The sequence below is a fragment of the Anolis sagrei genome, chromosome Y (assembly GCF_037176765.1).
Source record: "Anolis sagrei isolate rAnoSag1 chromosome Y, rAnoSag1.mat, whole genome shotgun sequence".
Lineage (NCBI taxonomy): Eukaryota > Metazoa > Chordata > Lepidosauria > Squamata > Dactyloidae > Anolis > Anolis sagrei.
The window spans coordinates 23,435,905-23,463,541 of record NC_090035.1 but is presented as its reverse complement, the minus strand read 5'-3'; the positions used below and the strand labels follow the sequence as shown (position 1 = coordinate 23,463,541).

The window sequence follows — 27,637 nt, the reverse complement described above, 5'->3', positions numbered from 1 at the left end:
GGAAATCAGGAAAGAGAGCCTGCCTGCTTTTCTTTTGCGTGACTTACCTGTTTAATGTCTTGTTCTTCATTCTTTGGTCCCAAGAGAGAACGCGGAGCATCCACTCCTTGAGGCGAAATCAAATCAGGGTCAGTGCTTAGGCGATCCCTCGTTGGACGAGTAAGATGGTCTTCCATTATGGATTTCCTTGTGGGTCCGTATGTGGCTGTGGAGCCCTATTCTTGCTCTGCATCTTCTTCCGCAGTGAGGGCATTGGTTTCCAGGTGGAAGGCGGTCCCGGTCAGGGTTGTATGGCCACACTTACTTCTCAAGGCCCCTATTTATTGTCCCACAACCCCTGTGCCATTTACCAAGGACCCCTAAAGTCCCTCTTCCTTGCGCTCTTCAGTTGCTTCGCCAACCCGTTTGTCTTCCTGAGCTTCAAAGCCCCTAAAATCTGGCACTCTTTGGCTATTTGTCCAGAGGAATGGCTAAATCCCACTCTAAGGTCAGTAGGGTCTTCATCATTGATTCTTTCCCAATATTTTCATGCAAAATGCACCAGAAATACCAAGGCAGCCAAGAATTATGGCTGAGATGCTCACCTCAGCGGCAGTCAAGGGCCACTGGGCCAGGCTGGTGGTGAGGGTCCATTCCTTCAGGCTGCAGAGAGAACAGGTCATTAAACAAGCACTACAACCTGGGGATCCCACTAGTAAAAGGCTGGGATTGGGCCTTACCTGCAGGCTTCCTTGCAGGTCTCCTGGCATCCCAGTTGCTCCTTCACAAACCGCTCATGCAGTTTGTAGTAGCAATATACTGTGGAAGGTAGGGAGGGAGAAAGGTTAAGAAGAGCCAAGACAGGACACCCCCATCATGAAAATCCAGATCATAGAAAGGGAGCTAACAGATGCTCACTCCAGTCTGGGTTTTTCTTGTAGTTGCAGAACTGGGCTCTGGCCGGTGGAGGCTGGGCATACTGGGCACAGCCGCAGGTCTTGAACATCAGCTTCTGGAAGCAGGAATGCAGGCAGATCTGCAGAGGGAAAGCAGTGGGAGTCAATAGGATGCCAGTCACCAAACCCGCAACACCAGTTTGGCCCTTATAGAGGCTGCCTTGGGACTGATGGGGGGGGTGGGAACCAGGGCCTCTGTCCCACCTGCAAAGAGTAGTTCTTGTTGTAGAGGTTCTCCACAGGTATATCCGAGCCATCCTCCGTGCAGCTGCTGCAGGGCTTGCTCAGCTGCTGGGAGGTGGTCTGGGTGCATAAAGGCAGAGGTCAGCAGGGCAAGGAGAGGGACAGCTTTCTTGTGCCCTCCAACCTAAGGAGGAAGCTCCACTGCCCAGCAATGAGAGCATCTGAGCATTGTCTAACCCTTCCTTCTCAGCAGTGAGGCCCATAACGTTTTGCACTAGCTGGGGGTCAGAAAGTCAAGGCGACTCACAAAGTGCATCCCGATTGAGGTGGCGGTGCCCATCTCGATCTCGGTGCCAATGTCCTCGATGAAGGGGTACTCATCCTGGCCGTGGATGACCACCTTGGCCCTTGTGGAGGTCACTAGGTAGGGGTTGTAGTCAGCCTTATCAATGTGCAGGACCACCTGCAGCCCTGGGGACAGGAGAAAAGAACTGGTCAATGGAGGGGACCAAAGGTAAACCTTGGTATTTTGGATCAAGCACTTGCAATGTTGGCTTTGTCAAAGTGCCACTATTCTTCACTATTCAGGGCTCACTGAAGGTAGTTAAGCAGCAGGGCTTCATCTGCACCAGGCATGGGCAAACTTCAATCCTCCAGGTGTCTTGGATTTCAACTCCCACAATTCCTAACAGCTTCAGGCCCCTTCCTTTTCCCCTTCAGCCACTTAAGCGGCTGAGGGGGGAAAGGGCCTGAGGCTGTTAGGAATTGAAATCCAAAACATCTGGAGGGCCAAAATTTGTCCATGCCTGATCTACACTGTAAAATGGATGCAGTTTGACATTCCTTTAACAGCCATGGCTCAATGCTATGGAATCCTTAGATACATATTCTGTAGCCAAGACCCTTGCCAAACTACAACTCCCAGGATTCCATTGCATTGAGCCATGGCTATTAAAGGAATGTTAAACCACAGTGACTCTATAGTATAGATCTGTAATGGCGAACCTGTGACACGCGTGTCAGTAGTGACACGCGTAGCCATTTCTACTGACACGCGCCGAAGGTCCGCCATTGCTTTGGTTGGAGGAGGAGGCGGAGGAGCCTTTGAAGAAGAGGAAGAAGCAAATCAACAAAACAAACTTTAGGGCAACGTTTCTCAACCTGGGGGTGGTCGCGAAGCAATTTTTCAGGGGTCGTGACATTGCCTCCTTTGGCCCTGCCCCCTCTGGTTGCCAGGAGTCACGGAGAGGCGCCCCCATTCTGATCCCAATTATTTTGGATGAGGCATCCAGCCTGTATCAAGTGCTTCCGAAGGAAACCAGAGGAACTTCCAGGGTAGACTCAGGTTCGCAGCTTGGGAGTGATCCTGGACTCATCGCTGAGCCTGGAACCCCAGGTCTCAGCGGTGGCCAGGAGAGCTTTTGTGCAACTAAAACTTGTGCACCAGTTGTGCCCATACCTTGGGAAGTCTGGTCTGGCCACCGTGGTCCACGCTCTTGTTACATCTCGAATAGACTACTGCAACACACTCTACGCGGGGTTGTCCTTGAAGACTGTTCAGAAACTTCAACTGGTCCAGCGAGCGGCAGCCAGATTGCTCACCGGAGCAACATACAGGGAGCACATCACCCCCCCCCCCCCTGTTGCGTCAGCTCCACTGGGCTGCCCGTTCAGTTCCGAGCACAATTCAAGGTGCTGGTTTTGACCTACAAAACCCTTTACGGTTCCGGTCCAGTGTATCTGTCCGAACGTATCTCCCTCTACGTCCCACCCCGGAATTTGAGATCATCTGGAGAGGCCCTGCTCTCGACCCCACCGCTATCACGTGAGGCTGGTGGGGATGAGGAACAGGGCCTTCTCAGTGGTGGCCCCTCACCTGTGGAACTCACTCCCGGGGGAAATTTGGGCATCAACATCCCTCCTCTCCTTCAGGAGGAAGGTAAAGACGTGGTTGTGGGACCAGGCCTTTGGGCAATCTGACAACTAGCTATGGACAACCAGATGGATAGGACTGAAAGGACTGACAATTGTGGAATTGGAATTTGAACTATGAGATTGCGAAACGCTGACCGTCAATGAGGAGAAATGGTTTGTATTGGTTTTATTGCTTTGTGGTTTTATGGTTGTTTTTGCCTTACAATAATTATTGTTTTCTGTTAATTGATGTTATTGCTAGAATTGCTGTTTTCTGTTAACTGATGTTATTTGTCTTACTGCTGTTATGTGACGCGGGCATTGAATTGTGCCTTGCTTCTGTAAGCCGCCCTGAGTCCCCTCCGGGGTGAGAAGGGTGAGGTAGAAGCAACCGAAATAAATAAACAAATAAATAAATAAATAAATAGTGTGCCATCTCATACGTTGGAGTCATGGTTTGCAGAGGGCCTTCTGTGGGGTGTAGTTTGATGACCAACCAAGCCCGCTCCTCATGGCCGTGCGCATTCTTGGGTTGGCGGGAAGCCATCAGAGGGTGTGTGTGTGTGCCGTGAGTGTTTGTTGGTGCTGCGTTTGGCTAGCTGGGAGCACCATGGTAGAGATGGGGCAGTGGGCAGGCACTCCAAGCTTGGACAGCATTGAGTACCTGACCCTGTGCACCGCTGGCGCTACCTCCCGCCCTGCAACAAGTTTGTCACCCCCCGCCCCCCAGTAAAGGAGAAGGAAGGTAGCTGACCCTCACGATAAGGGTGCGTGGGTGGGTGAGCAGTCAAGGCCCTCTCTTTCCTCCTCGTTCTTTCAGCCGCAGCAAACACACACACTCCGGAGCCCCCCCCCCTCCTTTTTCCTTCTCTTTCTCGGATTTTCTCTCTCTTCCCTCTCTTTCTCTTTTGTTATATCCATTTCTTTTTCTTTATTTCTCCCCCTCCATCTTTCTCCCTTTCTTCTCTTTCTCTCTTTTTTTCCTCACCCTTTCTCCTCCTCTCCTTTTTATATCCCTTTCTTTTCTCCCTCTTCCTTTCCCTCCCTCCCTCCTTCCTTCTCCGTGCCTCCACCTCCACCTCAGCAGTTTTCAGGAAGAAGGGGGTGGGAGGAAGAAAGGGCAGCCCAGAAGAGAAAGGCTGCTGCTCCAAAAATGCTGCTTCTGCCAACTCCTGACGGCCGGTGAGCGGGGGAGGGACTTTAGGAGCCCACCCGCTGTCCTCCTCTTCCCCTCCTTCCTCCTCTTCAAAGCAGCGGTGACGGGGCAGCAGCGACAATAACACGATGTTCAGCCTGCAAGGCTGGAATGCCCAAAAGTTGGAATGGCCATCTCATTGTGCTTTTCCTTTATGGCAGAAGGAGGTTGGACTGGATGGCCTTTGGAGGTCTCCTATTCTAGGTTCCTATTATTATTATTATTATTATTATTAGAAGCAGGAGCAGAGGCTGAATGGCCATCTGTCAAGATTGCTTTGATTGTCTTTTTCCCTTATAGCAGAAGGAGGTTGGACTGGATGGCTCTTGGAGGTCCCCTATTCTAGCTTCCTATTATTATTATTATTATTATTATTATTATTATTAGAAGCAGGAGCAGAGGCTGAATGGCCATCTGTCAGGAATGCTTTGATTGTCTTTTTTCCTTATAGCAGAAGGAGGTTGGACTGGATGGCCCTTGGAGGTCTCCTATTCTAGGATCCTATTATTATTATTATTATTATTATTATTATTTTCATTAGCAGAGGCTGAATGGCCATCTGATAGGAGTGCTTTGATTGTGCTTTTCCCTTATGGCAGGAAGGATGTTGGAATGAATGGCCCTTGGAGGTCTACTACTTTAGGATCCTATTATTATTAATATCATTATTATTAAGCAAGGTCTCTATGGCCATCTGTCAGGTGTGCTTTAATAGTGCTTTTTCTCTTATGGCAGGAGGGAGGTTGGAATGAATGGCCCTTGGAGGTCTCCTCCTACCTTAGGATTCTATTATTATTATTATTATTATTATTATTATTATAAATTATTATTAATATTATTTAGTTGAGGGTGAATGGTCATCTGTCAGGTGTGCTTTGTGCTTTTCCTGCATTCTTCCTCTCCTTCCTCCTCTGCCAAAGCAGCAGCAGCGAGAACAACACGAAGTCAGCGTGCAAAGGCTGACTGGCCACCTGACTTGATTGTGCTTTTCCCTTATGGCAGGAGGTTGGATATACATCCTGCATATCAGAGATTTACATGACGATTCATAACAGTAGAAAAATTACAGTTATAAAGAAGCTAAAAAAATAATGTTATGGTTGGGGATCACCACAACGCAAGGAACTGTATTAAGGGATTGTGGCATTAGGAAGGTTGAGAAACACTGCACTACTGGCTATTAGGAATTGTGGAAGTCCAAAACACAAGGAGGGCCCAAGCTGGCCCATGCCTACTTTAAAGAATACCCATGATATTTAATTCTATTGCAATGTTTTACATATTTGTAGATTTGAAATTGTTTTGAAATTTAAGCTGCTTTGGCCCCTTCCACACAGCTGTATAAAATCCACACTTAACTGGCTTATATGGCAGTGTGGACTCTGTTAATGCAGTTCAAAGCAGATATTGTGGATTATCTGCCTTGATATTCTGGGTTATATGGCTATTTGGAAGGGCCCTTTCAGAGCCCCATATCCCAGGATCTGATCCTAGCTTTTCTGTTTATCCCAGATTATCTGGCAGTGCAGACTCAAATAATCCAGTTTAAAGCAGAAAACCTGGGATCAGACCCTGGGATATAGGGCCTTTCTGGAAGTGCCCACAGTCTCCTTGCGAAGACAAAAAGTGGTGTACAAATAAGCATAATAATAATACTCAGTTCTTGTGGGTTTTTTCGGGCTATATGGCCATGTTCTAGAGGCATTTCTCCTGACGTTTCGCCTGCATCTATGGCAAGCTTCCTCAGAGGGTGAGGTCTGCTGGAGCTGGGGAAAAAAGGGGTTTATATATCTGTGGAATGACCAGGGTGAGACAAAAGGCTTTTGTAAGTTGGGCTAGGTGTGAATCTTTTCAACTGACCACCTTGATTAGCATACAATGGGCTGACTGTGCCTGGAGCAAACTCTTCTTGAAAGGTGATTAGATGTCCCTGCCTGTTTTTCTCTTTGCTGTTTTAATTTTAGAATTTTTTAATACTGGTAGCCAGACTTTGTTCATTTTCATGGTTTCTTCCTTTTTGTTGAAATTGTCCACATGTTTGTGGATTTCAATGGCTTCTCTGTGTAGCCTGACATGGTGGTTGTGAGTGGTCCAGCATTTTTGTGTTCTCAAATAAAATGCTGTGTCCAGGTTGGTTCATCAGGTGCTCTGCTATGGCTGATTTCTCTGGTTGGAGTAGTCTGCAGTGCCTTTCATGTTCCTGGATTCTTGTTTGGGCGCTGCGTTTCGTGGTCCCTATGTAGACTTGTCCACAGCTGCATGGTATACGGTAGACTCCTGCAGAGGTGAGAGGATCCCTCTTGTCCTTTGCTGAACGTAGCATTTGTTGGATTTTCTTGGTGGGTTTGTAGATTGTTTGTATGTTGTGTTTCCTCATCAGCTTTCCTATGCGATCAGTGGTTCCCTTGATGTATGGCAGGAACACTTTTCCTCTGGGTGGATCTTCATCTTTACTCTTGTGGCTTGTTCTTGGTCTTGCAGCTCTTCTGATGTCTGAGGTGGAGTATCCATTGGCCTGGAGAGCCCAGTTGAGGTGGTTCAGTTCATCTTGGAGGAGGTGGGGTTCCCAGATTCTTTTTGCACGGTCTGCCAAGGCTTTAATTGTGCTTCTTTTTTGACTTGGGTGATGGTTGGAGTTTTTATGTAGATATCTATCTGTGTGTGTGGGTTTTCTGTAAACGGTGTGACCCAATTGTTGATCTGGTTTGCGGATGACTAGGACATCTAGAAAAGGCAGTCTTCCTTCCTTTTATTTTTCCATAGTGAACTGGATGTTTGGGTGGATGCTGTTAAGATGTTCCAGGAACCTGTTGAGTTCTTCTTCTCCATGGCTCCAAATGGTGAAAGTGTCATCCACATATCTGAACCATATAGTGGGCTTTTTGGTTGCTGTTTCAAGAGCTTGTTTTTCAAATTGTTCCATGTAGAAGTTAGCTATGACTGGGCTGAGAGGGCTCCCCATAGCTACTCCATCTTTCTGTTCGTAGAATTCATTGTCCCACTGAAAATAGCTGGTGGTGAGGCAATGGTGAAACAGCGCCGTGATGTCTTCTGGGAACCTCTGGTTGATGAGTGCCATGGTGTCTGCAACTGGGACCATGGTAAATAGAGACACCACATCGAAGCTGATCAGTTTGTCATTTGTATTTAACTTGAGATTGCTGATTTTTTCAATGAAGTGGGCTGAGTCCTTGATGTAGTGTGTTGTGAGCCCAATGTGGCTTTGTAACTGTGCAGCAAGAAATTTGGCTAAGTCATATGTGGGGGACCCAATGGCACTCACGATTGGTCTGAGTGGGGTGGAGTCCTTATGGATTTTGGGGAGTCCATAAAGCCTGGGTGGAAGGGCTTCCGATTTACATAGCTGCTGTCGTATGTCGAAGTTGATGGAGGAGTTTTTAATTAGAGTGTTGGTTTTTCTGGTTATTTTGGAAGTTGGGTCTTGCTTAAGTTTTCTGTATATAGTAGGGGCCAGGAGTTTTCTGATTTTCTCCTTGTATTGCTCTGTATGCATGATGACTGTGGCATTCCCCTTGTCTGCTGGCAGAATGAGGATATCAGGATCTGAATTTAGGTCTCTAATGGCTTCTCTTTCTTTCCTAGTAATGTTACTGGAGGGGAGTTTTGCCTTTTTCAGGATCCTTGCTGCTTCCGCTTGTACTTCTTCTGCTTCCTCCTCTGGGAGGCGGTAAATTGCTGATTCGACATTGGCAATTATGTTTTCTACTGGGATCCTGGTGGCGGTTACAGCAAAGTTTCCTCCTTTCGCTAGTATGGATACTTGGTCTTCAGAGAGTTGTCTGTCTGTCAGGTTGATGATGGTCCGTGATGTATCCAGTTCTGGTTTCGGCTGTTGCTTTTGTCGTTTGTGGAATTTTTGTTTTTGTCTGTTGGTGTGGACAACCATGTTTTTCTCCATTTTCCTGTAAGTGAGATTGTCTATTTTGTCCCAGTCCTGGGAATTCATCTTCTGGCTGATATTGATATGGAGATGCAGCAGTTCCTTGTCTGTGTTTGCGAGTTCTTTGCGGATGGTGCGGATTCTCTCTCTTAAGAGGTTGCGTTCCAGGCGGTCATAGATCCGGTGAGCCTGTGGTGTTTTGAGAGTCCTTTTGGCTGCGAGGAATTGTGGGATGGTATCTGTGTCTCTGCAGCGTAGAAGGAAAGTCAGGGAGCACAGCTCTACAGGCCAATGGATACTCCACCTCAGACATCAGAAGAGCTGCAAGACCAAGAACAAGCCACAAGAGTAAAGATGAAGATCCACCCAGAGGAAAAGTGTTCCTGCCATACATCAAGGGAACCACTGATCGCATAGGAAAGCTGATGAGGAAACACAACATACAAACAATCTACAAACCCACCAAGAAAATCCAACAAATGCTACGTTCAGCAAAGGACAAGAGGGATCCTCTCACCTCTGCAGGAGTCTACCGTATACCATGCAGCTGTGGACAAGTCTACATAGGGACCACGAAACGCAGCGCCCAAACAAGAATCCAGGAACATGAAAGGCACTGCAGACTACTCCAACCAGAGAAATCAGCCATAGCAGAGCACCTGATGAACCAACCTGGACACAGCATTTTATTTGAGAACACAAAAATGCTGGACCACTCTCACAACCACCATGTCAGGCTACACAGAGAAGCCATTGAAATCCACAAACATGTGGACAATTTCAACAGAAAGGAAGAAACCATGAAAATGAACAAAGTCTGGCTACCAGTATTAAAAAATTCTAAAATTAAAACAGCAGAGAGAAAAACAGGCAGGGACATCTAATCACCTTTCAAGAAGAGTTTGCTCCAGGCACAGTCAGCCCATTGTATGCTAATCAAGGTGGTCAGTTGAAAAGATTCACACCTAGCCCAACTTACAAAAGCCTTTTGTCTCACCCTGGTCATTCCACAGATATATAAACCCCCTTTTTTCCCAGCTCTAGCAGACCTCACCCTCTGAGGAAGCTTGCCATAGATGCAGGCGAAACGTCAGGAGAAATGCCTCTAGAACATGGCCATATAGCCCGAAAAAACCCACAAGAACTGAGTGATTCCTTCGATGAAAGCCTTCGACAATACATAATAATAATATTGTAGAAGAGAAATCTGTTCCTGGTTGAAATTATTTGTTTAATTGTGCGCCTCTTACTTTGAAAGTAGTAATTATCCTCCAGAAACTTTGTGTGGCTGCCACAAACTATGATGACAAGAGGTCATGGGAATTCGGCCAATAGGCTGATTAGTAAACATATTCATGGGTTCCCTGCAGTTATAGTTAGCCTGTTACCCATGCTACGACATATTGAAGTCAAAATTTCATTTATTTGTAATTAGAAATAAATGTTTCACAATATATAAAACAAATGTTTCATAATATTCCCGTGTAAACTATAGTCCAGCCCTCCAACAGTCTGAGGGACAGTGAACTGGCTCCCTGTTCAAAAGGTTTGAGGACCCCTGGTTTAAATAATGGTCAAACATTTTGCCTCTTCTCAATGGAGAAACCAAACATTTCTACAACCTTCAAAAGCTGCTACAGAAGGAGAAGGATTGGGGCGGCAGCGTCTTCTCGCAGTTTGGACTTCAACTTCCAGAACCACTGACAATTGGAAACAGTGGCTAAGGCTTCTGGGAAGTGGAGTCCCACATTCAAGTTGGGGGCTCATTACTAAGCATGCGCGGCAGTCTCAGAAAGCATTTCAGAGGCTGGATGGCCATCTGTCAGGTCTGCTTTGAATGCAATATTCCTATTTAAACTAAATATTGCGAAATTATGGTTTTTTTCTTGAAGTGACACACCACCTGAATTTTGCTCGGTTTTTTGGTAAATTTTGACACACCATGCTCAAAAGGTTGCCCATCACTGGTATAGATGCATCCTAAGTGAAAGTTTTTTAACAGATACACAGAAAGGCACTAGTGGAAATTCTGCAGAAGTAAACAAAGGAACAGAGATCATCCCCAAGGCTGGATAGGCCAGGACCCCCTCGATGGACTGTCACCTTGTCGTGGTGAGGGGGCTTGCGCGTTCCGATGAACCTGTAGGCACAACAACTGGAGTCGTGCACTCCCAGGAGTGGCCACAGGGGAGGTTCCAGACCAAGCACAGTCCGAAGACCCAAAGACCTCAACGGCGGAGCAGGCGGAGGATAACATGGCATATGTTACAACGGCTGCGAAGGCGGAAGAAGGCTGCAACAGACTGAGAAGCCACAGTCATTGTGTTAAACTACATCACCAGCGGAACCTCACTCTGTGAAGTCTGTGTGTTGATCAGTTGTGTACTGACCTCCACACATTAAAAAAACCCACGCACAGGCGTCTTCCAAAGAAAATAAAAACAAACCAACTAAAGCCCCATGGCGATCAGCGAGTGGCGACGGGGGCAGGACTGTGAAATCTGGAAGCCCCTAGTCACAGACTGGCACATGGGCGGTGGGTACGGACTCAGTCGTTCTGCCTCAAGGTCCGAGGCAGTTGAGTAGTTCGGCAGCTGTATCCGCGACTGAGCAGCCCTTTTTAGGACCCACTCTGCTCACCCCACATGGGGAGGGGGCTAGAAAAGGTGCCCTAAACATAGTCTGCCTCACTTATCCCTGACTGGACTGCCGCGTCCAGTGGGGTCACCACCCTGCGGCCAAAAAAGAAAAATGAACTTCGGTACGTGGAACGTACAGACTCTGATGGACAACAGCGGCAGTGAACGCCCCGAACGCAGAACCGCCATCATTGCAAGGGAGCTGGGACGCTTCAACATCGACATAGCAGCCCTTCAGGAGACCCGGAGAGCAGGAGAGGGACAGCTGAAGGAAGAAAAAGGAGGCTACACCTCCTTCTGGAAGGGACTGCCCGAAAAAGACCAAAGAATGCACTGAGTTGGCTTTGCCATCAGAAATGATCTGATGAAACATCTGCCCGAAGCACCCACTGGCATCAACGAACGACTGTCAACCCTCCGAATCGATCTTGCCAAAAACCAACGGGCAACCTTTCATACCCTGTGAGGAGTTGAAATAATAATAATAATAATAATAATAATAATAATAATAATAATTTTACTGAATTTTCTCCTAGAAAGAAAAAACTAAAGTCTTTATGGCAGAACAGGCTAGCCACAGGCAGAAAAAACCCCGCTACCTATGTAAAAATTGTGCCGTTATGCCCAGACGCTTTAAAATAAAACTTTGATGTGCTGCTATCTAGGTCTGGGTGAACTGCTGGGGTCTTTCTTTAGAAGATTGAGCTTTCTTGAATAACTGAGTCCACTTCAAGTTTGAAACATCAAACAGGGTATTTATTCACGAAGTCCTGGTAGACTTGGCTCAGCTTATCAATATTACAAAACAAACAGTCAATTGGGGTTCAATAATTGAGGCAATCTTTCTCCAAAAAGGGTATAACTTTCTCCAAAAAGGGTATCTCTATAACTATCTAGATAATCCTCTATAACTATCTAAATAGTTCTTTTTTAATCTATCTCTAACTAAATAAATCAAACTCAATTGTTTTCTATCTATGACTCAATTACTCAATAAATCTATCTATCTGTCTGTCTGTCTGTCTGTCTGTCTCAATTGTTTTTATAATGGTATCTTCGGAGGTACCTGTCTGCCAACAGCACATCATGGATTCTTCCTTAAGACTGAAGGGGCAGGGAGACCTCCAAAATGGCTGGAAGCAGGGGCAGGCCCAAAGAGCTACTCTTTGGCCAATCATAGAATTGAAGGGAACTATTTCAATAGGCAAATGTGGTGAATCTAAAAAAAGACAATTAGTCTCCATGAGGTTTGAAGCAAAAATCTCTTTTTATTTCAAGTGCGGCCGCACTGAGACAGGAGCAACTAGACAATCAGATGTCTATCAAAAAGGTTGCCTGTGCCATCTGATCTTTTCAATCTGATTCTTATACCCTTCTTCTGCCGTGTCATGAACAGATCCACCCCTCTTTCAAACTTCCTTTCAAAACATCTTCTTTCACCTCCTTCCCTTTCGACTCTACAAGGACAGAGCCCTTTCACCCACTTTAGAGTCTCATACTCATGTTATGACTGCAGATCCTTGGATGTCATCTTGTCCTGTCCTTCAGCCCTGCATCCTGTTCTTCCCTGTTCTCTTCCAAAACTGTCTCTCCTCTTGTCCTTGCACCTTTTCTATGGCAAAGGACAAGACTCTTCCTTAGGCTTTTATAGTTTTCAGCATTTTTCCCAATAGGCACTAATAATTTCCTAATAAGCTCTATTCACCCCCTTCACTCCCCCGTTTTTTTCTTTTTGCGAAAGCTGAAGATACAGAAGCTGAAGCAAAATCAATATCTAGTTATGACATTTTTACAATATTCAGGTCTTCTTGCAACTAATACTAGTTGACGTTAAGTAGGAATCACACTTGTGGTACACTTATAACACATCTTCATGATGATGGGACAACACATTATTATTTTTCCCCTCGGTAAAGTCAATGTTGTCAGGATCATATTCTAGTTTTCCGTGGTATTCCCTCTTCCTTCTATTCCATGCCCACTGCTTTTACCAGGCATGTTTTGGCTGGTGTAAGGGGTAAGCTCTTATATCAGCTGGGGGTAGGCTTCCCAATGTACAGGTGTCATTCCATTCAGGAGGTAACATTTTTCCTGCCCAATTTCCACAGATCCAAAACAATCCTGGGGGCAATCCTCCCGTCCCCATTGGACTGTGTAAGGTACTTGATTCATATACCTTCCATAGGGCTTGTTCAGCTATCAAATTATTGTACAATGGAATTATACCTGCTCCATTTGCATCATTATAATGTAAGGGTGAAGAGAGATTTGAATTTTCAGTCTGATTAATACACAAAACCTTATTTTCATAGAGAGTCACAATCATCTCACAAGTGGGGTAATGTCCTAAATGTATGCGTCTTCGGGGTCGTGTCTCAATCTGTCCCTTAGTATATCCCCACTCACTTTTGGTAGAGAGGATTATTTCGATAAATACATAAAGGGGCCACTGGAGTGGGTTTTCTTAGAGTCAGAGTGCTTTGACTTCTGTCTTTTGTCCAGTTGGAATGATAGGCCCATACCTTTGTAGAGTTCCATCCTGACCTATCGGCCATCCCTGTGAGTGGGTAGACGGACCATGAGAACACACCCAACAATCAGTGACATTCCCCGTAGAAAAGATAGCATCAACCAACTGATGGAATAAATTGGCATGCCATCCCCTTTGAACAATGACTGGGCTGTTCACCGTTATCCAAAGAGTAAAGTACCACTTGAAGTTCCACCTCATGGCTATTCTTAAGGCAAAAGAAATCAATCATCAATTATTAAGGCCTCTTATGCTGCGGGGGGGGGGGGGGATTTCTATCCTATTTGTTCAGGCTTCTATCTCTTCTTGATGAGTTGCTATTAGGGTGCACTGTATACACCTGTTTAGATAGCGCTGAGCATTAGGGTGTCCATATGTCCAATGAATCTCTAAAGCTGGAAATCCTAAATGTGTAGTAACAACAATGGTAGTATCTAAAGGCACACAGATTTTTCCTGCCATATACTCGATTCTCCCAAGGAGAGGATATTCTTGATCACGTAGTCTCTGGTACACTCTTGAACTCGTAGTCTTAACTCTTGAACACGTAGTCTTTTAGTTTTGGACCTTTTTGAACCGCAATCAAAGTGGGTCACCGCTGACAGGGGACACTGACCATGGACCTTTCCATTTATGACCCAATGGCTTCACATGGTAGTCCTTCAATAACACCAAGTCACCTTTCAGTAAATTTTGATCAGTTCTTGCTGTCAGGCCCAAACGTGGCCGCACACATATGTATCCAATTTTTATGTCATTTCAGTCTCTGGCATAAAAAGCAATCTGGGGATGTGTTACCCTTCTTGATTGAAGAAATGAGTCTATTAAATTCCAGGTAAAATGAAGAAAGTCTCTATGTCCAACAAGTCTCTATATCCAGCAGTCTCTAGTCTCTAAAGTCAGTCTCTGTGTAAAGAAAGTCTGTAAAATAAAGTCACCATATTTCATGTCTTTAGCTTGTCCTATCCAGCAGGTGGGGTTTTGGATAGGCTGAGCTCTTGTATTTTGGACTCCCATTAGGCTTCTCAGCTGGCTGTGGTCCTTTTGGATATCCAATTTAGGATCCGGGTCTCATACCAGGAGCTCAAGAGCTGAAAGAGACAAATAGTGAAAAAAAGAGGGAGGGGGGATACTGATTACCCATCTGCCGAAGTCTTCTTGGCCAGTTCTGTTGTCAGTTTCCATCGATATCTTTCACTTCTACATCCATTGACGGGCCTCCACAATCTCTCACTTTTTAGTCCTCTCTACCAATCTCCATCCTTTTAAACAATTCTCCACGGTTTTCTTCTACGATTCATCTTACGTTCCTTTCCATAATTCATCTCACAGTTTCTCCGTCCATCTGCTGTAAGCAATCCTTTATACTGGTAGCTCATTCCATCCTCAACTTGCTTTTTCCAACTTAATAAACAGTTATCCTTTTGCTGGCAATGTCTCTCAAATCTGACAAAAACCTTCTTGGCCCTTTGCAAGGCACTGTCTTTTAAATCTGGCAACTCCAGGGCAAGCTGCCCTATCTATCTGGTTTAATGTCCAATTTCAGAATTAATTCTTTCAGTAACTTTGTAGAGGGATTGACTGGGTCAAAATAGCAAAATCTGTAGAGGTACTTTGTCCTATGTTTGAAGAAAGCTGTGAAATATAGCCACCTCGGGCTAAGAACTATAACAAATTTTAGACATGAATCCTGTGCCTCTTCTTTGTCTCAAGAGAAGTTGCTGGAAAATCCCTCTTTTCTGTAAATTACTAGCTCTCTCACAGTTCCTAGTGTGTGCATCCCTAAATAGCCAAAAGAAAAAGTTTAAACTTTCAACATCTGAGGGTGCCTGTCATAGGTGCAGGCAAATTGTCAGGAGAGAATGCTTCAGGAACATGGCCATTTAGCCTGAAAAACTTATGACAACCTGAACCTTTAAAACCTTTTTGTCCACACACACAGATGTAACTTTTCTCTTCTTGACACAAGCCTTAAAAATGTCCCAACCTGCAAAGAGTTAACACCTAATAACAGTCCTTAGGAGAAGGAGGGGGTGGTAAAAATGAAGCATCTTTGAAAACAATGTCCGGGGCAGGCTGCCTCGTTATCTCTCTTCTGGCTGTGTAAGGCAGCTGTCCTCCATTAGGTTTGCTTTAAACATAAGAATTATTTCATATTCTTGAGCAAAAAAAATGAAATTTAGACCTCAGGTTTTAAAAATATACTCTTAAAAACACAGTCAATTTGTTCCATAATCATTTTTTTCCTTTCCAAGAACAATAGACACCCTTTGATTTTATTCTGGGCTGGCACCAATGTAAGTTCTTAAATAGCCTGCTTTTTTAAACCTTTTAACACAGACGAGTTTGTTTTGGGTCTTTTTTCCCTTTCCAATTCCTGGCACCCAAGTGGGTGAATTTTTCATGTTATCTCAGATACATATTCATAGTGCAAAATTCATTTTTCATAGACACAGAACACATTAGGATTTTAACCATTTCACAAAATATAGCATAGACAAATATTCATTCTCCAAACTCTCTCACACATCCTTACACATTTACACACAAGGAGAGAAACGTTCACACACACATACACAAACACCCACACATGATTTGAAAATGGCATACGGAGCAGAACATAAACATCAGAAAATTAAAAACAATTATTAAAAAATATCAATGTTTAAGGATAACCCATTTTGTCATTTATCCACATTACCCACACATTCTTTTGACTTTTTTTCTTCTCAAATAGCACCGGCTGTGACAGCAAGGGCATGCTACCAAAGAAAAGACACATAAATCTATTTACCATTGAATCCTTCAAACACAATTTACATTCTATATATATACCTTTCAATTCAACATGTCTGAGTTCTTTCTTGTCAAATATCCATTATATCATTTAGACACACACATACAATGGTCTGCCAAATTTTTTTAGGCATCTCACCAATTTTTAGGACATAATTCCATGAAACACATTCCTAGCCTTTTCTGAGTACTGGAACAAGAATCCAACTCTTTTTCTCATTTTCCTTTTCACAAAACAGCGCTTCAGACATGCACCAATCTCAATCCAGTGTTGCAACATACAGACACACACAATTTATTATTACAGTTCCCTGACATGGCAAACTGTTTAATCTTCCAAGGGGGTCTGTTCCTCCCTTCTCTCAAGGGTGGGCCTGTTTAGTTGTTCACACTTCTAAACAGACAATTTCTCCTCTCACCCTTCTGACGCGTCTCTCTCTCTCTCTCTAGTCTAGACTCTTTTCACTTTCCTCCCCAAACTTTAGGAAACCCAAAACTATATTTGCCTCCTTCGGGGGGGTGGATTTTAGGCTTCCCTCTTTTTCGGAGCGTTCCCAGAGACGAGGCCTGAATGTCTTGGATGACAAAAAAAAAAGGCGGTCTTTTTCGGGTACCCTTCTCACCTTTTGTTTTATTCTCCCAGACCTTAAAAGCAACCGTCTGTTGGAACGAATGGCAAAGATTCCTGGTTGTCTTTTTATTTTTCACCACCAGATGGTGTCAAGATCCCGGACGAGGTCCCCAAAATGAAGGGAACTATTTCAATAGGCAAATGTGGTGAATCTAAAAAAAGACAATTAGTCTCCATGAGGTTTGAAGCAAAAATCTCTTTTTATTTCAAGTGCGGCCGCACTGAGACAGGAGCAACTAGACAATCAGATGTCTATCAAAAAGGTTGCCTGTGCCATCTGATCTTTTCAATCTGATTCTTATACCCTTCTTCTGCCGTGTCATGAACAGATCCACCCCTCTTTCAAACTTCCTTTCAAAACATCTTCTTTCACCTCCTTCCCTTTCGACTCTACAAGGACAGAGCCCTTTCACCCACTTTAGAGTCTCATACTCATGTTATGACTGCAGATCCTTGGATGTCATCTTGTCCTGTCCTTCAGCCCTGCATCCTGTTCTTCCCTGTTCTCTTCCAAAACTGTCTCTCCTCTTGTCCTTGCACCTTTTCTATGGCAAAGGACAAGACTCTTCCTTAGGCTTTTATAGTTTTCAGCATTTTTCCCAATAGGCACTAATAATTTCCTAATAAGCTCTATTCACCCCCTTCAGAATCATAGAATCAAAGAGTTGGAAGAGACCTCATGGGCCATCCAGTCCAACCCCCTGCCAAGAAGCAGGAATATTGCATTCAAATCACCCCTGACAGATGGCCATCCGGCCTCTGTTTAAAAGCTTCCAAAGAAGGAGCCTCCACCAAACTCTGGGGCAGAGAGTTCCACTGCTGAACGGCTCTCACAGTCAGGAAGTTCTTCCTCATGTTCAGATGGAATCTCCTCTCTTGTAGTTTGAAGCCATTGTTCCGCATCCTAGTCTCCAGGAAAGCAGAAAACAAGCTTGCTCATTGCAAGCTTTGCAATGATTTCAATCAAATCTCTGGCTGCTAACTTTTTAGGCCTTGCAGAGGCTGCAGCAGCCTGGGAGAAACACAAGGAGAGGCTGTTTCCAGCAATTTAAAGGTAATGCAAAACCCATACTCCTGGGAGACGGAACAAAGGACTTGAATACCATCTTCAAAGTGTTCCATGGAACACAAATGGCACGTTGAGACATTACAAAAGTTTAACTTTATGGTGCTATTTGTGTGCTTGGATGGGATTTTTTAAATTCAGCATTGCTTCCTTTACCACATGGATCCTAGTATAAAGACTCTGAAGGCAACACAACCGCTATCTTATAAATAACTAGCTGTCCCCTGCCATGCGTTGCTGTGGCCCAGTCTGTTGATCTGGCAAATAAAGAAATGAGAAAGTGTTGGTTTCTAATATATGTAATTTCTTTCTGCTTGTGGGTAAACAGTATTTCTTGCTGTTTCTTTGTCAGTGTTGATGTGGAGAGTGCCTGGTTTGCCCACCCTGGAACATGGAACATATAGTCCTTCTTTAAGGGTCCCTTTCAAATCTATGATACTATATCTCTGTGTGTGAATCATATCTATGGCTGGATGGGTCTTTGTGAGGAGGACATTGATTACATTTTCTTGCCCTGATGAAGAGAGCTGGATTGGATGGCCTTAAATATTTTCTGTTGGTCATGGGGGTTCTGCGTGGGAAGTTTGCCCTGATTCGTGGGGTTCAGAATGCTCTTTGATTGCAGATGAACCATAAATCCCAGTAACTAAAACTTCAAAATGTCAAGGTCTATTTTCCCCAAACTCCATCTGTGTTCATATTTGGGTGTATTGAGTGCTTGTGCCAAGTGTGGTCCAGATCCATCATTGTTTGAGTCTGTAGTGCTCTCTGGATGTAGGTGAACTACAACTCCAAAACTGAAGGTCAATGGCCCACCAAACCCTTCCAATATTTTCTGTTGGTCAGGGGATTCCTGTATGCCAAGTGTGGTTCAATTCCATCGTTGGTGGAGTCTAGAATGCTCTTTGAATATAGGTGACCTATAAATCCCAGCAGTTACAACTCCCAAATGACAAAATCATAATTTTTTGAGTGATGGTCACTCCTTGTGTTGTGAGACATTTTTTTGCCAAATTTAGTGTAATTTCATTCATTGCTTCTTTTGTTTTTAAGGCAGTCATTATGCACAGAGCATTTTTATGGAAGAGACCTCCAAGGGCCATCTAGTCCAGCCCCTTCTGGCATAAGGGAAAAGCACAATCAAACCACTCATGAGAGATGGCCATTCAGCCTCAGTATAATACTTCTACTACTAATAATAATAATATTAATAATAATAATAATAATAACAATAGAAGAAGAATCCTAGTATAGAAGAGACCTGAAGGGGCCATCCAGACCAGCCCCTTTTGGGAAATGGGAGAAGCACAATCTAACCACTTCTGAGAGATAGCCAGCTTCAGGTTAATAATAAGAACAACAACAACAACAACAACAACAACAACAACAACAATAATAGCAGTCCACTTACATCTGGAGAACACTGTGAACCAACAGAAAGATGGCAAAATTTGAACACGGTGGAGTTTGGGGAAGACCTTGACATTTGGGAGTTGCTTGTGGGGGGGGGGGGCGATGGGCCCTTCGCTCTTTCACCCCACGTAGGACAGAAGGGGAAAGAAGGGAGGGAAAGACAGAAGATAAGGGGAAGAAGGAAACGGAAGTAAGGAAGGGGAACGGTAGGAGGGAGGAGAAACAGAAGAGGAAGAAGGGAAGGAAGGAAAGAACGGGCAGAAGAGAACAAAGAAGGAAAGGAAGAAGATAAGGTGAAGAAGGGAAGAATGGAAAGGAAAGGTAGGACAGAAGGGGAAAGAAGGGAAGGGAAGGGAGGGAGGAAGGAAACAAAGAACAGAAGATAAAGTAAAGGAAGAAAGGAAGGAAAGACAGAGGATAAGGGGAAGAAGAGAAGGAAGGAAGGAAGGAAGGGAGGGAGGGAGGGAGGGAGGGAGGGAGGGAGGGAGGGAGGAAAGAGGAGGGGAGGGGAGGAATAACAAAAGATAAGGGAAGGAAGGATCAGAGCACTGCAGGCTCAGCACCAGCAGCACGGTGATGGAGTGGAGAAGGCGCCTCCTGCTTCTGCTCCCTTGCTTGAAGAGGCCCCTCTGTCTCCGTCAGTCAGGCTGGTGTTTCAGATTTTAAATTTTGGTGGAGCTGTGGCTGGCTCCGGGAGGCCCAGCAGCTGTTGCCATCACAAGTTCCACCGCGAGACGATGGAGGAGCTCTCTTACATGCACGTGCGCTCTCCTCACAGCTGCACGCATGTGCTGTAATGGCTTCTCCTTTTATTAAGGATTTCTAAGTTGTTTTCAGATTTATTTTAGTTTTTATTATAGATGGTCACACCTTGTATGGTAAGGAGTTTTGTTGCCAAATTTGGTGGATATTGGCCCAGCAGTTCTTTTGTTTTTAAGCCACTCATTACGACATGGGCATTTATCTATATATATAAATTTTTTGGGGGCATCCAACGAGGAAACAAAACTCAAAAACCCCCCAACGAAACTTAACCAAAATTCCCATGCCCATAACACAACCCACAAGGTACAAACATATCTACTCAAAATGAAAAACAACACAACAACACACTCACAAAACGGCAAAACAACAAAACTCAAAAATCCCCCAACGAAACTTAACCAAAATTCCCATGCCCATAACACAACCCACAAGGTACAAACATATCTACTCAAAATGAAAAACAACACAACAACACACTCACAAAACGGCAAAACAACAAAACTCAAAAATCCCCCAACGAAACTTAACCAAAATTCCCATGCCCATAACACAACCCACAAGGTACAAACATATCTACGCAAAATGAAAAACAACACAACAACACACTCACAAAACGGCAAAACAACAAAACTCAAAAATCCCCCAATGAAACTTAACCAAAATTCCCATGCCCATAACACAACCCACAAGGTACAAACATATCTACTCAAAATGAAAAACAACACAACAACACACTCACAAAACGGCAAAAGAATAAAACTCAAAAAAACCCCAACGAAACTTAACAAAAATTCCCATGCTCATAACACAACCCACAAGGTACAAACATATCTACTCAAAATGAAAAACAACACAACAACACACTCACAAAACGGCAAAAGAATAAAACTCAAAAAAACCCCCCAACGAAACTTAACCAAAATTCCCATGCTCATAACACAACCCACAAGGTACAAACATATCTACTCAAAATGAAAAACAACACAACAACACACTCAAAACGGCAAAAAAACAAAACTCAAAACCCCCCCAACGAAACTTTACCAAAATTCCCATGCCCATAACACAACCCACAAGGTACAAACATATCTACTCAAAATGAAAAACAACACAACAACACACTCACAAAACGGCAAAACAACAAAACTCAAAAATCCCCCAACGAAACTTAACCAAAATTCCCATGCCCATAACACAACCCACAAGATACAAACGTATCTACTCAAAATGAAAAACAACACAACAACACACTCACAAAACGGCAAAACAACTGAGCATGCGCATTGGCGCCCAGCCGCAAGTTCCCTGGCGCGCGCACATGCCCTTCCGGCCAACGTTCCCTCTGCGGAAACCATGCCCACTCCAGGCCCCGCCGCGCCGCTTCCCGCACACACACCCCCCCCTGCCGCACACACACACACAACCCCACACTCCATCACTCCCCCCGCTGCCGCACGCACACACGTAACCCCACTCCCCCCGCCGCCGCACACACACACGCAACCCGACACTCCATCACTTCCCCCGCTGCCGCACGCACACACGCAACCCCACTCCCCCCGCCACCGCACACACACACGCAACCCCACGCTCCATCACTCCCCCCGCCACCGCACGCACACACGCAACCCCACTCCCCCCGCCACCGCACACACACACACAACCCCACGCTCCATCACTCCCCCCCCACCGCCGCACACACACACGCAACCCCACGCTCCATCACTCCCCCTGCCGCTGCACACACACACACAACCCCACGCTCCATCACTCCCCCCGCCGCTGCACACACACACACAACCCCACGCTCCATCACTCCCCCACCCCAATCTTCCCTCCTTTTACTTCACGCCACCTCCAAACCCCACCCCGCCCCTTCCTGCCCTGTCAAAATCTAGGAAAGACAGGAAGGAAGGAAGGAAGGAAGAAAGAGAAAGGGAGGTAAAGAAAAGGGGGGAAGGAAGGAAAGTTAGAGAAAGAGGGAAGAAGAAAAGGAAAGAAAAGGAAAGATGGAAGGAAAGAAAAGAGAGACAGCAGAAAAGTAAGAAAAAGGGGGAAGGAAGGAAAGAGATAGAGAAAGAAGAGAAGGAAAGATGGGAGGGAAGGAAGGAAGGAAGGAGGGAAAGAAGGAGAGAAAGAGGGAAGATTGGCCACAGCAAAACGTGGCGGGTAAAGGTTGTTATTTCTATTTCTATTATTATTATGATGCTATTGTTCCTCTGAGACCCTTTTAGGGGGAATGGGAGAGGTGTCAGGTCCCACAGGCAATGCATTGCATTATTGTTATTGTTATGATGGTGGTAAAATAAAAGGAAATAAAAAGTGAAAGAAGGAAGCAAACAGGGAGGGAAGAAAGGCAAAGGAAGAAAGGGGGAGGGAATGAAGGAAAGAGAGAAGGATGAAACCAAGTAGTGAAAGAAGGAAAGAAAGAAAGAGGTAGAGAAGGAAGAAAGGAGAGAAAGGGGGAGGAAAGGGGGGAAGAACAGGTAGGTACCTCTCTTTCATAATAGTGCAGATATCTATCTCAACTTTGATAAGTTTTACTATAGGCCACAGCAACGCGTGGCAGGGCACAGCTAGTATATATATATATATAGATAGGTAAAGGGACATCTGGCAGAAAATGGGAGCTCTCCAAGGTGCCAGATCTATTTTCTGGAGGACATCTTCCATCACCAGCTATTTCTGAACTATAACCCAGAGGAGATTCAGTACCCCCATTTCAGACTCTGCCTCCTTAAAAATGAACAGATCGTCGAACTTTTATTATGTTTCCTAGCATGGGCACCCGACGTTGCCCAGGCTATCTGAAAAAGTCAATTTTTAAATTGTACAAAGTGCATCAGGTTGTGGGTAAACTATAACTCACATCATGACAGGTTAACCCCGAGAAACTCCACCAGTACTTAAAGTTTATTATGTTGGGCAAGTTTGCTCTAGATTCATCATCGGCGGGGTTCAGTGTGCTCTCTGGCTGTAGGGTAAACTACAACTCCCACTATGGTGAGACAGTCTCCTCAAACTCCTCCAGTAGGTTGAGTTAGCCATGGGGGTTCTGTGTGCCAAGTTTGGTCCAGGTTCATCATCGGTGGAAGATACAGTTTCTCTGGTTGTGGGTGAACTGCAACTCCCAGACAGGAAGGTCAGTTTCTCACAAACCCCTCCAGTAATCAAATTGTGGCATATCAGGTGTGTGTACCAAGATTGGTCCAGAACCATTGGTGTTTGAGTTCACAGTGCTCTCTGGATGTAAGTGAACTACAACTCCCCCAAATCAAGGTGCTTTTCCCCCAAAGACCTCAAGTATGTTTTGCTGGTCATGGGGGCTCTATGTGCCAAGTTTGGTCCAATTCCATCTTTGGTGGAGTTCAGAGTGCTCATGGATTGCAGGTGAACTATAAATCCCAGTACCTACACTCCTAAATGTCCAGGAAAATTCCCTTCAAAACCCACCAGTATTCAAATTTGGACATATCAGGTATGCATGCTACAGTTTGTCCAAATCCATCATTGTTTGGGTTCACAGTGTGCTCTAGATGTAGGGAAACTACAACTCCTATAAATCCCTCCAAAGACTTCCAGTAAAAAAAAATTTGGCCATGGGGTTTCTTTGGGTCAAGTTAGTTCCAGGTCTATCTTTGGTGGAGTTCAGAGTGCTCTTAGATTGCAGGTGAACTCTATATCTAAGGACCTACAACTCCTATAAAGCATGGTGAATTCTCCCCAAACCTCTCTAGTATGTTCAGTTGCTGACCAATTCCTTTTCTTTGTAGTAAAATAATATAGTTGTACTATTTACAATAACAAGGTTTCTATAACACAAATAACAAATTCCTCTGTTTGCTGTGTGCCATAGAAAAGAATAGGAAAGGTTTATGGGAGAGACAGTGGGTGGGGTCATGCAAATTCCACACTAATGGAGAGAGCAAGAAACACTGGGATGTCTGTGGTAGAGGAAACACATAAAATCTAGGATGGAATTGTCTTCATATGAAAGCCTTCATGTGTTTGATGGGCATTATGGTGTTTGTGGAGGACATTGGCAGGGCTCTTGTAAATTTTCATAACCTGAAATGTCATTGGAGGAAGGGCCATTGGTGTCTTCTGGGAAGTGGGAGCTGTAGCTGTTTGTGGAAGTGGTAGCCTGTCTGTGTAAGTGGACAACGTGGCCACAAACACACATATGTATTTTCACTTTAAGAAAAACCTTGGAAATGAGTGTAAGTCAACGGGTGCCTTAAACGACATACTCAGACACAGGCTGCCTTGTATTCTGTGCTGAACAAAGCCAGGATATTCAATCCGTCAAACAATTAATCAACCAATCTCTGAGATTCTTTGCTGGAAGGAAAGTCCCAGTAACAATGGTTGACCTCTGAGCAAACAGGATTCGGCACTTTGATGCACAACTTCAGTGCAGTTGCCGTACACTTCTCAGAAAGGTTAAGATCCACTCCATCTGAGTTAAGCGCACAGTCTCAAGATGCCATTGAAGAAACCCATGGATTCAGCCCATGCACAGAACTCCGTTGGTGTGTGCCGTTCCCCTTCCCTGGCCCCCTCAAGCGCTCTCGAGGGAGGCACCTGCTTAACGTCTCCAACTGGAAACCCATTTCGTTTGAATCCATTTTGCAATCCTCGGGCCCAATTGCTCCCCTTTTGAAAATGGTGGGGAGAGAGACCTCAGGGGTCTAGGGAAGGATACCTCATCTTGGGAAGGAGTCTAGGGAAGGATACCTCGCCCTGCACTCATGAGATTGATGGTATCACTCTGGCTCAGTCTGCCCTTGAAAAGAGCCCTCCAAGTGTGTTAAGATGACCTCAGCACCTTCAATAAACCCAAAGCAGACCCACCACCCCATGGAGAAGAGAGCTGCCTACTAGCCCTGCTGCTTTACATCTCCTGATCAAAACCAGAACTTACCTGGCATCGCAGGAGACGCCATCGAAGGAGCAGCTCAGCAGAAGCTCATCATGAGAGTAGCTCATCCTCTCCTTCTCCTCCTTATCAATCTGCACCATATGTTCATGTAATGCAGCTTGTACCACTCCTGAATGGCATTGACCCCGGAGCTGAACTTGTAAACGACACAGTCGGTGTTGTTTTGGGAGTCACACTGGAAAGGAAGAAAAGAAGGGAGGGACGGAAGGGGAGAGGAAGGAAAGAGAGGGCCATTAGAACTCACCCTGCAGGGGTCAAACTACAGGTTTCTGGTTTGCCAGAAGGAGACCACCAAAAGCAGGCATTGGCAACCCAGACTCTTGGGTGTGGACTCATGGAATGCTAAAGTTGGAAGTGACACCCCAAGGGTCATTCAGATCCTTTCTGCTATAAAGTACAATCTAACCCCTCCTGACCGATGGCCATTGAGCCTTGATTAAAAACCCCAAATCATAGAATAACAGAATGTTAGAGCCCTCTAGTCCAATCCTATTCATGTCAAGCAGGAAAAGCACAATCCAAGCCCCTGCTGACAGATAGCCATCTAGCCTCTGCTTAAAAGTGCCCAAGGAAGTTCCACTGTTGATCATCTCTTCTATTCCTCTTCAGCCACAGCTTCCCTTTCCAGAGCAATGCTGAGCCAAAGAGGAGCAGAATTCAGGCCAACACCCAATGCCAATCAATTCCAGGCTGGGCAGTTTTCTGTGGCCAAAGAGAGAGCTTGTGGCACCTGCAGCTGCATGAACCCCCTCTCAACTCAATGTGCCCAACTTTTCCAACCTCAGGTCCTCTAGGGCTGACTATAAGGTGCCCAGATGATATTTCTACTTACCAACTGGAAGCCCACTTCAGGGTTCTTAACGTTCATGATGCTGGAGCTCCCTGGGAAGATGCTGGCATCGGCCTGACGCTTGTAGCCAGAGGAACTGTTTCTGGGCCTGACGTCAAACTCGTTGGCTATCACAAGGGGAAAGAGCTTGAGGAAGTGTCCCTTCATTCCTTCTTCACTTTCTTCAGAGCCCAAGGTGCGGTGCTCCCGGATTGGGCTCCCTGAGAAGTTGTACAGCAGCTCCAGTGCCATCTCGGTCTCCTTGTCCAGTTCTGTCAGGTGCTCTTTGATGGTGCTGTACCTGCGGGAAGGGAAATATGGTGTGAACAGACCAGTTTCCACCCAAAATTCAAATGTTTAGATCTTCCTCAGAGATGGACGGCTGTTGCCTCCCAGGTGACTCTGGGTTTTAGTCCAAAACTTAAAGGAACCTTCCAAAGTGAAGAGGGGGCTTCAGCACCTTGCAATGATAAAGTTGGGACTCCATGGTCCATCCAGTCCAAACCCCTGTCATCTAATAATCATAATTATAATAGAATTGTAAGGGGCCTAAGGGCCATCCAGCTTAAGAATAACAACAACAACAACAACAACAAGTTGAAAGGAACCCCAAAGGCCATCCAGTCTGATAATAATAATAATAATAATAATAATAATAATAATAGTAAAAATATCATAGAGCTGGAAGAGACCCCAAGGCCATCTAGTCCAACCCCCTTCTGGCAAGCAGGACGACACCAACCAAGGGCCATCCAGTCTAATAATAACAATAACAATAATAATAAGTTGGAAGGGACCCCAAAGGCCATCCAGTCTAATAATAATAATAGTAATAATAATAATAATAATAATAATAATATCATAGAGTTGGAAGAGACCCCAAGGCCATTTAGTCCAACCGCCTTCCGGCAAGCAGGACGGCACCAACCAAGCCTTCCTGACAGATGTCCATCCAGTCCTTACTTTCAAACCTTCATAGAAGGAGAATCCACCAGACTCTGGCATTTTATATTCCACAAGAGTTGGAGGGATTCCCAAAGGCCAGCCAGACCAATCCCCTTCTGCCAGGCAGGAAGACACAATCAAAGCCCTCCTGGCAGATGGCCATCCAGCCTCTGCTCAAAAGACTTCCAGAGAAAGAGATGACACCAGACTTTCAGGCAACTGCTCTTATCATCAGGAAGTTCTTCCTAAGGTTAGGTGGAATCTCTTTTCTTGGAGTTTGAACTCATTGCTCCTTTGTTTCAGTCTCGTGAGTGGCAGGAAACGACCCTGTTCCCTCTTCTTTATGACCACCTTTCCAATGTTAAAACACAGCTTTCATGTCCCTTTTAAGACTTCCTCAAGGTAAAAACCGCCAAGATCCTTAAGAGGAATTCATAGTCTCCACATTGTATCATTTTGGTGGCTCTTCTTTGGAAACAACTCGGACCTGCTTTGGTCAGAATGGGATGTATTGCTCCTTGGCTAGAACTCCCTCAAAGCTCAGACTAAACTCCTCCATAAAGGAGAGACCTGCACCCCAGGGGTGTGAGGCAGGTGCCACTCACTTGTAGGGGTTGATGTTGCAGATGGTGACGGCCGGGAAGGGCAGCTTGTGGAACTGGACGGTGATGGAGACGGAGGCCATGTAGTAGTTCATGACCAGCTGGGCGCAGTAGCAGAGGATGAGGCCCACAGCCCCCATAATCCACAGGGCATGACGCAGGCAGCCCCGCGAGACCATGATGCGCCGGCAGCCGTGCGTGTTGGTGTTCATGCAGTACCACTGCATCAGCTCCCGCAGCATGGGCGCCTGGGGCCCCGTCATCGGGAGTGTCCGCTTGATGGTAGCCTTCAGCTTCTCTGCTGGAGCCATGGTCACTAGTGCGCGAGGGCCTCTGCTCTTCTGCAGACGG

The 27,637-nt window shown here is 45.3% G+C and overlaps 1 pseudogene; it reads right to left on the bottom strand.

Moving 5' to 3' along the window:
• Nucleotides 1–43: 43 nt before the first annotated feature.
• Nucleotides 44–27,637, bottom strand: LOC137095553 (amiloride-sensitive sodium channel subunit gamma-like; annotated as a pseudogene).